Raw genomic sequence first — 16,791 nt, 5'->3', positions numbered from 1 at the left:
ACCCCCAAATAAACCAGAGTGCACAGCCAGCGGGACAGGGGTGAGGGTGCGTACACCGAGACAGCCCTGTGGGCGCAGGCACTAGGGTTGTGTTATGAGCATCCTGTGATGCTCGCAGGCCTTCATACGGGGAGCTCCTTGAGGACGAAGGAGAGGTTTCCGTTTATCTCTGTGTCACTCTTTAGCTGTAGAAGACGACAGAGGGTACCTTTTTAAAAAAATTTTAATTGAAAGTACAAATAGTACCATCCATTTAGTAATTACCTAGATTTCTAAATTCTATGTAATTTTTAGAATATATGAAAAACCCATATTGTGCCAGGTATGAGCAAGGTAGCCACCCCTCTTTTCCTAAAACGAAGATTAAAACCAAAGTTTCTGCCTGCAGGAAACTTAGTCAAGTGGGAGAGAGAGAAGGTTGGAAGGAGGGAACTAAGCAGGAATCAACAGAAACAGCCGTTATCTGAGTTAACCTGTTGTTAATCAAAGAGAAGGGTGACTGATAGTCGGGAATATTTAGGAAAGGGATGGATTGATGGAAGGGAGAGAAGGAGAGAGTGAGTTGTGAATGGTTTCCTCTTAGGTTTACATGACAAGAAAGGAAACCATTAAGACCAACTTACATCACATACTAATTCTTATTGAAAATCATACAGTTAAGAAACTGTAGAAGAGCATGTTTGTTTTTCATTTATATTCTGTTTTTTAGGCTTGCCTTTATTAATGAGGATTGTTGACATAAACATAAAGCAGCACATTTTAATGATTATTGCTCTTAGTGTGTTTTCTTTTTTAATTATTTTGCCTTTTAACATGTTTCTTATTACAGAGGCATGAGATTCTTTTCCAGGCCTTTTCAGTTCAGTTCAGTCACTCAGTCGTGTCCGACTCTTTGCGACCCCATGAATCGCAGCACGCCAGGCTTCCCTGTCCATCACCAACTCCCGGAGTTCACTCAGACTCGCATCCATCGAGTCCGTGATGCCATCCAGCCATCTCATCCTGGGTCATCCCCTTCTCCTCCTGCCCTCAATCCCTCCCAGCATCAGAGTCTTTTCCAATGAGTCAACTCTTCACATGAGGTGGCCAAAGTACTGGAGCTTCAGCTTCAGCATCATTCCTTTCAAAGAAATCCCAGGGCTGATCTCCTTCAGAATGGATTGGTTGGATCTCCTTGCAGTCCAAGGGACTCTCAAGAGTCTTCTCCAACACCACAGTTCAAATGCATCAATTCTTCGGTGCTCAGCCTTCTTCACAGTCCAACTCTCACATCCATACATGACCACAGGAAAAACCATAGCCTTGACTAGACGGACCTTAGTCGGCAAAGTAATGTCTCTGCTTTTGAATATACTGTCTAGGTTGGTCATAACTTTTCTTCCAAGGAGTAAGCGTCTTTTAATTTCATGGCTGCAGTCACCATCTGCAGTGATTTTGGAGCCCAAAAAAATAAAAGTCTGACACTGTTTCTACTGTTTCCCCATCTATTTCCCATGAAGTGATGGGACCAGATGCCATGATCTTCGTTTTCTGAATGTTGAGCTTTAAGCCAACTTTTTCACTCTCCACTTTCACTTTCATCAAGAGGCTTTTTAGATCCTCTTCACTTTCTGCCATAATGGTGTCATCTGCATATCTGAGGTTATTGATATTTCTCCCAGCAATCTTGATTCCAGCTTGTGTTTCTTCCAGTCCAGCCTTTCTCATGATGTACTCTGCATAGAAGTTAAATAAGCAGGGTGACATTATACAGCCTTGACATACTCCTTTTCCTCCTTGGAACCAGTCTGTTGTTCCATGTCCAGTTCTAACTGTTGCTTCCTGACCTGCATACAGATTTCTCAAGAGGCAGTTCAGGTGGTCTGGTATTCCCATCTCTTTCAGAATTTTCCACAGTTTATTGTGATCGACACACAATCAAAGGCTTTGGCATAGTCAGTAAAGCAGAAATAGATGTGTTTCTGGAACTCTCTTGCTTTTTCCACGATCCAGCAGATGCTGGCAATTTGATCTCTGGTTCCTCTGCCTTTTCTAAAACCAGCTTGAACATCTGGAAGTTCATGGTTCACATATTGCTGAAGTCTGGCTTGGAGAATTTTGAGCATTACTTTACTAGCAATTGTGCAGTAGTTTGAGCATTCTTTGGCATTGCCTTTCTTTGGAATTGGAATGAAAACTGACCTTTTCCAGTCCTGTGGCCACTGCTGAGTTTTCCAAACTTGCTGGCATATTGAGTGCAGCACTTTCACAGCATCATCTTTCAGGATTTGAAACAGCTCAACTGGAATTCCATCACCTCCACTAGCTTTGTTCGTAGTGATGCTTCCTAAGGCCCACTTGACTTCACATTCCAAGATGTCTGGCTCTAGATTAGTGATCACATCATTATGCTTATCTGGGTCGTGAAGATCTATTTTTGTACAGTTCTTCCGTGTATTCTTGCCATCCCTTCTTAATATCTTCTGCTTCTGTTAGGTCCAGACCATTTCTGTCCTTTATCTAGCCCATCTTTGCATGAAATGTTTCCTTTATCTAGCCCATCTTTGCATGAAATGTTCCCTTGGTATCTCTAATTTTCTTGAATAGTGATTAGGAAATTTGCAATTCACAAGAGCATCAATTAGAGACGATTATAACCTGACGGGCATGACTCTGGCATTTGAGGAGAGCTCAGCTGACACTTTCAGAAACTGTAAAAAAATGTTAGTCTAAGAGCCCTGTGACAGCAGTTTGACCTTATAAGAATTCCACAGAGTTCTTGTTTGTAATAATATAGTTATTCCTTGGATTATAATAACTCTGTAAGAGCCTTAGCACTCACCACCTTGGTCCTAACACCCTTGGCACAGTGCACCCTGGAAAGAGAGGGTATTGGCTGGAGCCACATGGCTTGACCATCCCTGAGCTCGCCCTGGAGTCTGCAGAATCATAGTCCCTGTTCAGAGCTGTTTTTTACCATATCCCCCAAGTTCAGTTTTAAGCATAATGTGTGATCAGAAAAATGAATGGGATTATTCAGGGTAATAATACACATTCTCACCATTACAACTACAGGGTTGGCCAAAAAAATTGTTTGGTTTTTCATAAGCTGTTTTGGAAAAAAACCGAATGAACTTTTGGGCCAACCCAATACATATCCCCCTCTGCCTTAGAGGATTGTTAGTAAGATCCTTTGATGCCTGCGTTTGCTTCGAGACGTGTCTATTGATTGAGCAACTAGAGCAGATAGGTGAGAATCTATCCTTTAAAATAAATTTTAACAGGTTCCATCAACCAGCTCACATCAGCTTGCTTTCTAACATAATGTTGGGAACTCCGGTGGGTTTTCTAGCATCTTGTATTTAACTGAGCTTTCATGTGGATGGATCCAGAACATCCTCCAACTAGATTTTCTTCTCATGCATTGAGTGTCTTGATGCTGTGAATTTTTGGCCAGATTAATCTTTAATTAAGTATCAAATGATTTTTAAGACAAAATTAGGAGTCAACTTTTATTTTCTTAGTCTAATTTTATAACCTTTGTACACAATTGGATTTTCAGTTGAAATCAGGCCTAGTATTGACATTTTGCTAAATACCAAACATTAACTCTTTGAATTGAGGGGGAACTCTAGCAAATGCTTCTCATTCATTCCCTAAACACTCCCAGCAGCGTCCATGTGTCAGGCTATCATCACACAGTCAGAAATGTGCCTCTTGGGAAGGACCTTTCAAAACAGCATAAAGTGAGAATAATTCTCTGTTTTGAGCCCCCTTGCCCAAGTTGGTACTTAAGAGGATCAAAAAGTTGATTAACCCAACTTAATTTAAAATTGTCTTATGGTAGTTATCAGATACAGTTCAGCTAGACAGCCGAAGCTTTGCCTATCAAGAATTTGGTTTTTTTCTTTTGAACTTTTTATTTTATATTGGGGTATAGCTGATTAACACTGTTCTGATAGTTTCAGGTGAACAGCTAAGGGACTCAGCCATACATACACATGTATCCGTTCTCCCCCAAACCCTCCTCCCATCCAGGCTGCCACGTAGCATGGAGCAGAGTTCCCTGTGCTCTACAGTAGCTGCTTGTTGGTTATCCATTTTAAATATAGCAGTGTGTACACTTCCCTCCGTTTCCCCCAGGCAACCATAATGATGACTTTGTTTTAAAAAATATGTAAAGCAGGGAAACAGGGAAAAGATAGGAGGAGCGGAGAGTCTGCCTCCGCCTCAGTCTGTGAGGAAGCCCTTTGCAGCCTGCCTTTCACGCCTCCACACAGTGTGGGCTTCACAGCCAGTCAGGCCCCAGTTGGAGTCCCAGCTGTCTCTCCTTCACCAGCGAAAAAGGTAATTAGGGGATTTATGGGGATTCTGTGGCTGGTGGTTAGACCCTCCTCTCGGGGCCGTGGTGACAGCCGCCTGAGTCCTGGGATGAGCCCCCGCCCCACCTCCCCTGCCCAGAGAAGGCCCTGGGAGAGCTCCTCCTCTTTCACACGTGCTATCTCCACTCATCTTAGGCCACTGGCTAACATTTATCTTTTGGCATTCATTTCAAGCCATCCTGGAGATATCTCCAAAAAAGATGATAGTGGTAATGAATACTGAAGCACTAATATTTAGCAAGCCCCCTTGTATGTACCAGGCCCAGCAAGGACATTACATGCATTTTTTAAAATTTGCTTTGTACAAGAACTCATGAGGCAGGGCACAGTTGAGGCTTATATATTAAACGTATTAGGGCTTGGTTCTGATTCCAAAGCACTGCATCCTGCTCCAAGGATCTCATTCTCGGAGTGTGAAATTCTGTTTCTACCACCATCCAAAGCCTCCCAGGTGGCTCAGTGGTAAAGAACCTGCCTGCCAGTGCAAGAATGAGGGTTCTATCCTTGGCTTGGGAAGATCCCCTGGAGAAGGAAATGGCACCCCACTCCAGTATTCTTGCCTGGAGAATCCCATGGACAGAGGAGCCTGGAGGGCTGTAGTCCATGTGGTTGCAGGAGAGTCAGACACGACCTAGCAACTGAAACAACAGAACAACAGTCAGCCAGCACATACCTTGAGCTGGGTGCTGCTCTAAGCTATTTCTATGTATTAACTGAATTAAGGTTCACCATAACTTTCTGGAAGTCCTATTGATGTTCCCATTTTTCAGATGAGAAAACCAAGGCGCAGAGGGGCTCAGTAACTTGTTCGCTTATACAAGGTCACAGAGTGTAAACTGGGTCTCAAACTCTGGTTCTTAAACCTTCCCCTTTCACTTAAGCAGTTCTTAACACTTGTTTTACAATAAGTCTCAGACTAATCAATGAAAAGACAGCAGTTCTCTCTTCACCTTAACCATCCCAGCTATTCTTTCTGCTTTTCCAGTAAACTTGCAGAATTCTTTTCCTTATCCTTGCTACAGTCCTTCTGAAGTAGTGATATATTGACTATTTCATCCAAAGGCTAAACCAAGACTAATGCCTAAGCAAGGAAGAACAAATAGTGAATTCATTAACTGGGAATCTATTTACAATCCCCAAGGCTCATTGTGCAGGCAGTGCTTCTGTATCATTTAGAGTTGCTAGTAAATGAAAGTCTTTGCATCTTTCCAAGCGTCTTGATATTTACCAGTCTCATATTTTACCATAGGAAGCGGCTTCAACAAGCATATTCATGTGTTGACAGTTCTAATTAATACAAGTAATTAGTCCTGACAGTAGAACTGTGAAAAGAAGACCCATTCATAAATTTGCTAATTATGTCACTCTGCTCAGAATTTAATTGCAGTCTAGTCTTTAATCATTTCTGTATATGGGCAAAAGGCCAGCTGACTAAATTCTTCAGACTTTTACATTTACCACTCGTAAAGGAATTTTGTCAAAATTAATTTACCATTGGAACATAACGGTTTGGTGTGCAGAAGTGGCGAAGAACAGAGCTCCTTCTGCAGAGAAACAAACAGGAGAATGGGAAAAGCCAGGCAAGGAAGGAGGGAGGGAGAGGGGAAGTCATCAAGAGCATCCACATCCTTTCTTATGTATCTACATCTACAAGGCTTTGTGTACTCATATTTCAGTGTTTTTCTAAAAAGTAAGGTAGTTGTATTTAGGCTGTTCATATGCTCATGGTACAGAAAATTTGAAGACAATTTGTTACCTGAATCCAAAGTTGAGCCCTCCTCTCTCTGATGTAAATAGCCTACTTTTCAAACAAGGACGTCTGTTCTAAAACAGGGTTTTTCTAACTGAGCTCTATTGACCTTGTGTGTGTGTGTGTGTGTGCGCGCGCGTGCGCAGGTGTGTGCTCAGTCACGTCGGACTCTTTGTGACCCCATGGACTGTAGCCTACCAGGCTCCTCTGTCCATGTCCGTGGGATTTCCCAGGCAAGATTATTAGAATGGGTCACCATTTCCCACTCCAGGGAATCTTCCTGACCCAGAGATCGAACCCGCATCTCCTGTGTCTCCTGCACTGGCAGGCAGGTTCTTTTCCACTGTGCCACTTTGCTCAGTCCTGGAGAAGGAAATGGCAACCCACTCCAGTACTCTTGCCTGGAAAATTCCATGGACAGCGGAGCCTCATAGGCTATAGTCCATGGGGTTGCAAAGAGTCAGACACGACTGAGCGACTTCACTTCTTTTCCACTGTACCACTTTGTGAAAGTGTAAGTCGCTCAGTCGTGTCTGACTCTTTGTGACCCCATGGACTATACAGTCCATGGAATTCTCCAGTCCAGAATACTGTAGTGGGTAGCCTTTCCCTTCTCCAGGGGATCTTCCCAGCCCAGCAATCGAACTTGCATCTCCTGTGTCTCTTCCTTTGGCAGGCGGGTTCTTTACCACTGCACCACCTTTGGAGCTGAATAATTCCTTTGTGCAGTGGGGGTGGGGCCATCCTGTGCACCATGGGATGCTGAGTAGCATCTGACTTCTTACCCAATCTGTGCTTGTGCATCCTTCCTCCCAGATGTGATGGCCAAAAATATCTCCAGACACTGCCATTGTTCCCTAGGTGGGCTAAATTGGTTGAGCACCACTGCACCAGAGTATAAGTTTAGATGAAAAAAGAATCAGGTAAACTTGTGTATAGGATGCTTACATAGAAGCAGTTGTAGCAAAATCAATAAAGGACATCACTTAAAAAAATTTGGTAATATGAAATTCAGATGGAATGATGTTCCTTGAATTTCAGTACCTCCTTCAGTATCAAGTTCCCTCTGGTTCTCTTGGATTGTAAGTACAGCAGTGTTTAGTATTAATAGTTGAGTAGTTGTGTCTAAAATCCTTTGCTTCTCATGTTAGATACACTGGGCTCTTAGCTTTCATGGATTTTAACATTTAGAGTTCACCACTTTAAGATGACCTTAAAGTTATGGATAGTCAGCTGCAAGTGTTCTTTGTTTTCAAGTTCATGAATTGCTCCCTTCTTGTCTTGCCTCCATCCAGTGTTTAGATGTTCAGTCCTTCGTTTCAGTTACTCTGTTACAAATAGGTTAATGCCCTTGCTGCTCAGCCCTTCATCCACCTATATGGAAAAATCCTCAGACTTCAATGAGCCCAGCCACGGGGCATCTGGGACCCAGCATCTGGCAGCTGAGCTCGATTGGAAAATGTGACCCAACAGAGCAGGCTGAGCCTCTTATAAATGACGTCGACATCTCCCCTGTCCTCGACCTACCAGAGAAAATAGAATCCACCTGTAGGTAATACCTTCAGCATCCCATCATGAATACTACAAACCTGCCTGCATCCACTCCCACACTTGTTGCTCCTGACAGCTGGGCAGGGAGGGCTCTTCCCTCTTTTCAAAAGCTAATCGTTCACCTGTCTTCTCTGCTCAGGAAAATCTGTTGTTACTGATTAACCCTCTCTCCATTCTGTCTTCAGCTTTTGTCTTTACCAGATCCTTCCTATCAACATGTCAACCTACTCAAGTCTCTTTCCTCCCTCATCCCAAAGAGGAGGAGACAGGTCAACAACTCGACTGACTTTTATTCCCCACCTTTCCTTTCCATTTACAGTCTCCAAAGTCTTCACTTTCACTCTGGATCTTCCCTCCATTTCTTTGGTCATGCTGCCTCCCGCCGCCCCGCCCTTACCCTAATGAAAGTTCCCCAGTGATCTCAATGTTGCTGAGGCCTGGAGACACTTTTCTTCCTTAGATGTGCTTAACGTTACCTATCCACTCCTTGAAACCCTGCCTTTTTCCTCCAGTTCTCCTGATGCCCACCCTCCCAGCTCTCCCACTGCTACTCTGCTCTGAACCTTTTTCTTGGTCTACTTTGTAGGCTTCCCCCATACCCCCAACCCCTACCACCACCGCCTGCCACCTTGGAATATCAGTTTTCCTAATGACTTTATTCTAGGTCTTCTTTTCTTCTCTTAAGCTTTAGTTACTATTTGTACTTCAAATTTATCTCCTCCGCCTAGATCTCTTTATGAAATCATAGATAAATGAGCTCAAGGACATCTCACGTGCATCATGTACAAACCTGAATTTATGGTAGCTTTTCTATCTCCCCAACTTACTCTCCATCAGGTATTACCTCCTGCATGTCGGTCAGTAACCAGGTGATCTTGATGCTAACTCAATATGTCTCAAATCCACATCCACTAGTCTGGGCCACTGTTATGACTGGACTGTAGGAGGTCAGGACAAAGAGGTGTAAGAGCCAGATCCCATAGGGCCTTTCAGGCCACTGAAGGACTTCAGTTTTTCTCTTGATGAGATGGGAGCCATTAGAGGGTTTTGAGCACATGAGTATCATAATAATTTATTGATTTTGTAAAGGGTCACTGGAGCTATTGTGTGGAAAATAGTCTGTGGGGTGGCATAGTGGATTGAATGGTGACCCTCCGCAAGAGATATATTCACCCAGAGCCTCAGAATATGACTGTATTTGGAGTAAGCCTCTTTGCAGATGTAATAAAGTAACAAGGTGATATCATCCTGATTGGGTGGGACCTAAACCCAATGGACATGAGTTTGAGTAAACTCCAGGAGTTGGCGATGGACTGGGAGGCCTCACATGCTGCAGTCCATGGGGTCGCAAAGAGTCGGAGACGACTGAGGGATTGAACTGAACTGAACTGAAACCCAATGACATCTGTGCTGATGAGTTAGACAAGAAGAAGATGGACACAGAGGAAGAGGCACAAGTGGAGACAGAGGCAGAGGGGAGCAGCAGGAAGACCAGTTAGGGTCCTGCTGCAGTCATTCAGGCAAGGGAGGACCACTCTCCCCATTCTGATGGCAGCCGTGGAGGAGTGCAGAGTGGTCAGCTTCTGGATACGTTTTGAAGGCAGATATGGGAGCATCTTTGACAGAATGGTGGTGATTATGAGAGAAAGAGAAGTGAAGGGGGAGTAACATTTTTGGCTGAGGGCACTGAAAAGTTGGAGTTTCCATTAACCTGAACACATAGAGCAGGTTTGCAGGGGAAACAAATAGAGCTCAGTCTTGGACCTGGAGAGAGTGACAGGCTTATGAGAGTTCCATGTGGGGATGGAGTATGTGGTTCAGTATGAGATTAGATGACAGGTATGGTCTGGAAGTATCAGCATGATGTAAATAATATTTAAATTCATGAACATAGATGGAATCGCCAAGGGAGTGAATATCAATGGAGAAGAAGATCAAGGACTGAGCCCTGGGGATCTCCAACATTAAGGAGTTGAAGAGAAAAGGAGGTACCAGCAAAGGAGAGTGAGAAGAAGGAACCAGTGAAGCAGGGTGAAAAAACAGAGAAAAAGAGAGCAGGTGGTCCTAGAGCTGTGGTCCCCAGCCCCTGGGATCTAATGCTTGATGATCTGAGGTGGAACGGATGGGAATAATAATAGAAATAAAGTGCACAGTAAATTTAATACTTTGTGTGTGCTGTGTGCGTGCTTAGTTGCTCAGTCGTGTCTTACTCTGAGACGCCATGGATTGTAGCCCACCAGGCTCCTCTGTCCATGGGATTCTTCAGGCAAGAATACTGGAGTGGGTTGCCATGCCCTCCTCCAGAGAATCTTCCCAACCCAGGGATCAAACCCAGGTCTACCCACATTGCAGGCAGATTTTTTACCAACTGAGCCATCAGAATCATCCCCCCAAACCACCTGCCTCCCTGGTCTGTGAAAAATTGCCTTTCATGAAACTGGTCTCTGGTGCCCAAAAAGGTTGGGGACCGCTGTCCTCAAAGACAAGTTTTTCTAGGAGGAAAGAGTATTTGTCTGTGCTAGGTTCCCCGGTGGTCCTGGGTAGACAAGGACTGAGAAATGACCTGTGGGTTTAGCAATGCCGAGGTGAGCAGTAGCCTTGACAGGAGCTGTTTCAGGATGTGAACAGTTCCTGGTGTGATATAGACCCTGCTATTGTCCCTTGTTCCACCAGAGTTGAAAGCCCTGAGCTTCTAAAAGCTTTGAATTTCTTAATCATCCCCCACCCCTAATAAAGAGTGAAGAGAAGGACCCTGATGACTCACATAGGCTCCATTACTACTGCTGGGTTCCCTAGCCTTAAGTAGTATTAAATATATAAATTCCTGATGCTACTCATCCTAAGCGACAGAGAATCAATTGCCCATGTGAGAAGCAGCCTAACCACAAAGCAACATTTGTCTTTGGTGTGGACCGTCTCGCCTTGTGCTTTTTCAGTGTAAGGCCAATGATGGAAATTCCTAATCTCCCTGCTGTAGTACATGACCGTGTATGGAGGGGTTTCTCCTCAGGATCCTGCTCACTGGCTCTAGAGCAGCGCCGTCTTATAGAAGTTTCTGCAGTGATGGACATGGCCTTTTATCTTCTGTGTCCAAAATGGTAGCTGCTAGCCACATGTGCTGAGTGCTTGGAATGTAGTTAGTACAACTAAGGCACTGTATTTTTAAGTTTACTTAATTTTAATTCATTTAAATGTGAAAATAGCCATGTGTCTTGGGTGATACCCAGGAGTCTGTAGTTCAACAGGCTCTGCAGGTGATTCTCTTACACATTGAACACAATGGTTTCCCGTGTTTAGAGCTGGGCTCCACCCCTAGAATTCCTGATTTAATGAGTTTGGGGATGAGGTGTGAGAATTTGGGGCTTCCCAAGTGGCTCAGTGATAAAGAATCCACCTGCCAATGCAGGAGACACAGGTTTAATCCTTGGGTCAGGAAGATCCCCTGGAGGAGGAATTGGCAACCCACTACAGTTTTCTTGCCTGAAAAATTCCTTGGACAGAGGAGCCTGGTGGGCTACACTCCGTGGGGTCGCACAGAGTCAGACATGACTGAGGCTGGCACACAGTAAGCATTTGACTTGTTAAGAGGTTCCCAGGTAATGCTCGGAAGCCGAACTGGAGATGACTTTGAGAACCTGATGTACAAAATGGGCCTTCTCTTTGCGAGGTGACCCCAGATCCCCAAGAGTCAATTCCATAAATTCCATATAACAAATACTTTGCAGGATATCCTGAGGGTACCCTATGAACTTTACGAAAATCTTTTTAGCTATTTTCTCATGATCCAGTAATGAACAGTGCCTGACTCATTGAGGAGCTTACAGTTCTGGGAACTGAACCAGCAACTCTGCAGTCTGTAGGACAGGCCTTCAGGAAGGGTGGGCTGAAGCTCCAGTTCTTCTGTGGAATTTCTTCTTTGTCCAGAAAACCTCAGCTTTGCTCTTTGCGGTTTTCAGCTAATTCAGTCAGGTCCACCTGGCTTTACTAGGATGGTCTCCCTTGAAGTCAACTGATTAGAGACATAATGACATAAAAGATCATAGCTCGAAAGGTGTGATGTCTGTTCTGTTCCTTGAAGAATGGGAGAGTCTAAGGGAATAGATACTCCAGAGAAAAATGAGCGATAAAAGGTGCCAGGACAGGAAACAACAGTTGGTGTTCGCAGGGTGGCCAATTGTTGCTGTATGATCTTTCACTGAATCTCCCTTTCTTCGTCTAAAAAAATAATGGGTTAAATACTTGTCATAACTGTCCCCCAAAATGGAATGAGGTTGTGTTTGAGGGTGCATTTTGGAAACAACAAACACTATTTGATCTCTAAAGAAGGCACAACACCAAAGAATTGATGCCTTCGAACTGTGGTTCTGGAGAAGACTCCTGAAAGTCCGTTGGACAGCAAGATCAAACCAATCAATCTTAAGGGAGATCAAACCAGTCAATCTTAAGGGAGATCAACCCTGAATATTCACTGAAAAGACTGATGCTGAAGCTCCAGTATTTTGGTCATCTGATGAGAACAGACAGCTCTTTGGAAGAGTCCCTGATGCTGGGAAAGATCCAGGGCAGAAGGAGAAGAGGCCATCAGAGGATGAGATGGCTGGATGGCATCACTGATGCAGTGAACATGAACTTGGGCAAACTCCAGGAGATGGTGAGGGACAGGGAGGGCTGGTGTGCTGCAGTCCATGGGGTCACACAGAGTCAAACACGACTGGGAGACTGAAGAACAACAACAGCTACAAAACAGTATGAATACTAAGATACTGTACAGCAGTGTTAGTGGTGGAGTGTTTGTGTATAAGTTTGTGTGGTGAAGAAAAACAAAAAAGGTTTGGGCAGTAAAAAAGAGCCTGATTCTTGTGGGCTTTGTCTAAAATAATGCTTGTTTGGGGAGAAAAAGTATAGGGTTGGACAAAAAGTTTGTTCATGGTTTTGCATTATAGCATATGGAAAAACCCAAATGAACTTTTTGGCCAACCCAATAGTTTCAATTGGATTAATAGGAAATAAAATGTCCCTACATATGCAGTCACACCTGATTGCCACAAAGGTGTGGTAGGCATTTGATCAGAACCTAAGATAACTCAACATTTTTTACACAAGTAGACCTTAGGCCTCTATTTTTGATGCTTGAGAGATTTTAGAGGTAAGGGAGAGTCATTTAATATAAAATTATTGAATAGTTTGCCTAAATAGGGAGAGAGAGTTAAATGATTTCCAAGAAAGTTGTTCCCAGGCAATGGCCCTTGTAGCCAGTTGACTTGGTCATCAAAGAGAGCAGGTGGGGGTAGGGGGATGCCAAAGTGACTGCCATTTGCAAACTTCTTTACTCTGTCCCCCACCCACCCACCCCCCAAGCTCTGCTCTACAAACTAAGCTAATTTTGCCAAGCCAATTTCCCCTTGATTTTTAAAGCCCTATGCATTTTGGGTGAAATTTAATCCACATGTTCCTCCTGAGTCTCTTATGCCCAAGCCACGAAAACATTATTTGTAAAATGTGATTCCATATTTGAAGTCACTGTAAAGTATTTTTAGTAGATTTTCGTTCTTGGTCATGCAACATTTTTCTCAGTTTGTTTTATTTAAACACATTGTACATGGTCCTAACACACATCCTGTGATGAGACACAAAGGGAATCTTGAAGCCAGAAGGAGAGTCTGTTCTAACACAGGTGAAGCAGCCAGGTTCTACTTGCACAAGTTTGTAACTGTTATCCCTCTTCAGTTTGTTATGTTGTGTCCTGGACTCCTTTTCACCCGGGCACACCCTACCCCAGCCTTCTCCTACCCCGCTCCCTAAAAGGGTGCCCGTGAAGACGAATAGGGAAAAGGGAAAATGAGAAATAATAGAATCAATCTGCTTCCTAGGACACATTTCTGTGTTATACCATGTGATCCTTCCTTTCCAAAGCTGAGTTCATTTTCTCCTTTTACGTGTGTGCTAACATTGCCACCCCTGGAAGGATTAAGTTATTTCATGAAATGTCTACAAAAACAATAAGTAAAGTCAAATTTGGGAGCAATCTGCAGCTTCTTATTCCTAGGGCAAAATAGATGGTGGTGTCTGATTAGGGCTGAGCTAATTGAAAAACGGTTTTATTTTTACCAAAGTAAGCAATTGTTGTTTGTTTATTTTTAAACCTTTGTGTGTGTCTGTGTTTGTGCGTACGTGTGCTTAGTTGCTAAGTTGTGTCCAACTCTTTTTGACCCCATGGACTGTATCCTGCCAGACTCCTCTATCCATGGATTTCCTAGGCAACTGGGGTGGGTTGCCATTTCCTTTTCCAAGGGATCTTCCCCACCCAGGGATTGAACCTGGGTCTCCTGTATTGCAGAAGGATTCTTCACCTGCAGAGCCTTTAAACCACTGTATCTTTGAAATCTCATGATATGGACCCAGTCTTATCTTTACATGAAGCATCCTGGTTTACGTATGTCTGTCTCTCAGAGACATCTGTGGGCTGCAGAAGGGCACCAAAGCAGCCTTATTTTTAGGGTGTGGTGGAGATTTGTCTCTGTTCTGAGCACTGATTCCCACATAGGCAGCAGGTATAGCACCCAACAGGGTAAGAGACATTTCCCATCAGGAGGAGCTAAGATGAGAGGGGTTAAATTTTGACTTCTCATGACTCTGAGCTTATGAAATACTTAACCTATCATTTAATAAAACAGTGGTCCTCAAAACTGCCCCTAAGGCTATGGTTTCTGGTTGGTAATTTTTTTCATGAAGAAAATGAGGCCCAGAGGGGTAACTTTCTTAGGCATTTCATAAGGTGATGGGGCTTATTCACGTGTGACTCTGTCTCTGTTGCACTGTACACTCCAGGAGGGCAGAGACGTCCTGTCCATCCTGTGGGGGCATTTGAGGACTTCTGTGGGCTTTAATTTTGGAAGCCCCACCCCAAACTCCATATCATCTCAAATGTGTTCAAACATGTGACATCCCAACCATAGTATATTAATACATTTTTAAGTAAATGGCTGTAAATATATATATATATCATATTTATGAGTTGAGATATTAAATGATCGATATGGTACATTTCATAGGCATTTAATAAAACATTTATTACTGTTCAGTTTTATAGGTTCCCCCCCCCCACACTTAGGGAGCCAATTAATTATTTTGAGATCTCAGACATTTTCACAGGCTTAGTCCCTGAGCACTGGTCCCACGGAGAATAAAGCCATCCCCCTGCTCTTATACTTTTCTGCTCTGGGAAGGTGCTTAATAAATATTTATTGGATGAATGACCACCTAGTGACAGAGAGAAGTAATGAACAAATGGGTGAATAGTAAATGGTAAAGTCTGATATTAAAGCCCACATAAGCCCTGGATGGCCTATTTCTTTTACACAGCCATGCTGGTGGACACCCCCAAGCTGCATTCAAAACACAGTCCTTGTCTTTCTCTCATTGGTCTTTTTCAAGCCAATTTTCTGCCCTATTACAGCTAAGGCACACAGAAGAAGAGACTACAGGTTATTTGCATTTTGGTAGTTCTTATGAGGGCTTCCCTGGTGGCTCAGTGGTAAAGAATCTGCCTGCCAATGGAGGAGACTCAGGTTTGATCCCTGAGTTGAGAAGATCCCCTGGAGGAAGAAAGAGCAACCCACTCCAGTACTCTTGCCTGGAAAATCTCATGGACAGAGGAGTTTGGCTGGCTACTGTCCATGAATTCGCAAGAGTTGGACACAACTTAGTGACTACTACTTAATGATTACACAAACTCACAGAATTCTTATGAAGGAGTAACCACCTTAGGGTGATAATCAGTTCTCTGTTTAATTGCCCTAGTTTATTTTCTTTGCCTTACAAGTGTGGGATAAATGGTGGCTGTTCAGTCAGTTCAGTTCAGTCGCTCAGTTGTGTCCGACTCTGCGACCCCATGAATTGCAGCACGCCAGGCTTCCCTGTCCATCACCAACTCCCGGAGTTCACTCAGACTCGCATCCATCGAGTCAGTGATGCCATCCAGCCATCTCATCCTCTGTCGTCCCCTTCTACTCCTGCCCCCAATCCCTCCCAGCATCAGAGTCTTTTCCAATGAGTCAACTCTTCACATGAGGTAGCCAAAGTACTGGAGTTTCAGCTTTAGCATCATTCCTTCCAAAGAAATCCCAGGGTTCATCTCCTTCAGAATGGACTGGTTGGATCTCCTTGCAGTCCAAGGGACTCTCAAGAGTCTTCTCCAACACCACAGTTCAAAAGCATCAATTCTTTGGCACTCAGCTTTCTTCACAGTCCAACTCTCACATCCATACATGACCACTGGAAAAACCATAGCCTTGACTAGACGGACCTTTGTTGGCAAAGTAATGTCTCTACTTTTGAAAATGCTATCTAGGTTGGTCATAACTTTTCTTCCAAGGAGTAAGCGTCTTTTAATTTCATGGCTGCAGTCACCATCTGCAGTGATTTTGTTGCTGCTGCTGCTAAGTCGCTTCAGTCGTGTCTGACTCTGTGCGACCCCAGAGATGGCAGCCCATCAGGATCCCCCATCCCTGGGATTCTCCAGGCAAGAATACTGGAGTGGGTTGCCATTTCCTTCTCCAATGCATGGAAGTGAAAAGTGAAAGTGAAGTCGCTTAGCCGTGTCCGACTCTTAGCGACCCCATGCACTGCAGCCTACCAGGCTCCTCTGTCCATGGGATTTTCCAGGCAAGAGTACTGGAGTGGGTTGCCATTGCCTTCTCTGTCCATGGTACTCAGCAGAATCCGAATTGGGTATCCAAAAAGAGTAAAAGAAACAGTATATCTGGGACTCAAAGTCTAGGTACTAGGCTTGTACTCAACGTTCTCTTCAGGCAGCATAGAGAATACCTGAAGTTCTTGCTCCTTCTAAGAAAACAGACTCAATTCATGTTAGAAAAGTGTCACCAGAGACAGGAATAAAAATAAAGTCTGACACTGTTTCCACTGTTTACCCATCTATTTCCCATGAAGTGATGGGACCAGGTGCTATGATCTTCGTTTTCTGAATGTTGAGCTTTAAGCCAGCTTTTTCACTCTCCACCTTCACTTTCATCAAGAGGCCTTTTAGTTCCTCTTCACTTTCTGCCAAAAGGGTGGTGTCATCTGCATATCTGAGGTTATTGATATTTCTCCCGGCAATCTTGATTCCAG

At 43.9% G+C, this 16,791-nt stretch overlaps 1 protein-coding gene across 2 annotated transcripts in view; it reads left to right on the top strand.

Moving 5' to 3' along the window:
- Window positions 1-16,791, top strand: part of RHBDD1 (rhomboid domain containing 1) — a 133,315-nt gene that overhangs the window by 92,264 nt on the left and 24,260 nt on the right. The window lies entirely within an intron of this gene.

This window comes from Oryx dammah, unplaced genomic scaffold, assembly GCF_014754425.2.
Source record: "Oryx dammah isolate SB20612 unplaced genomic scaffold, SCBI_Odam_1.1 HiC_scaffold_27, whole genome shotgun sequence".
NCBI lineage: Eukaryota > Metazoa > Chordata > Mammalia > Artiodactyla > Bovidae > Oryx > Oryx dammah.
The sequence above is the reverse complement of the archived record's forward strand: the minus strand, read 5'-3'. Positions and strand labels throughout refer to the sequence as shown.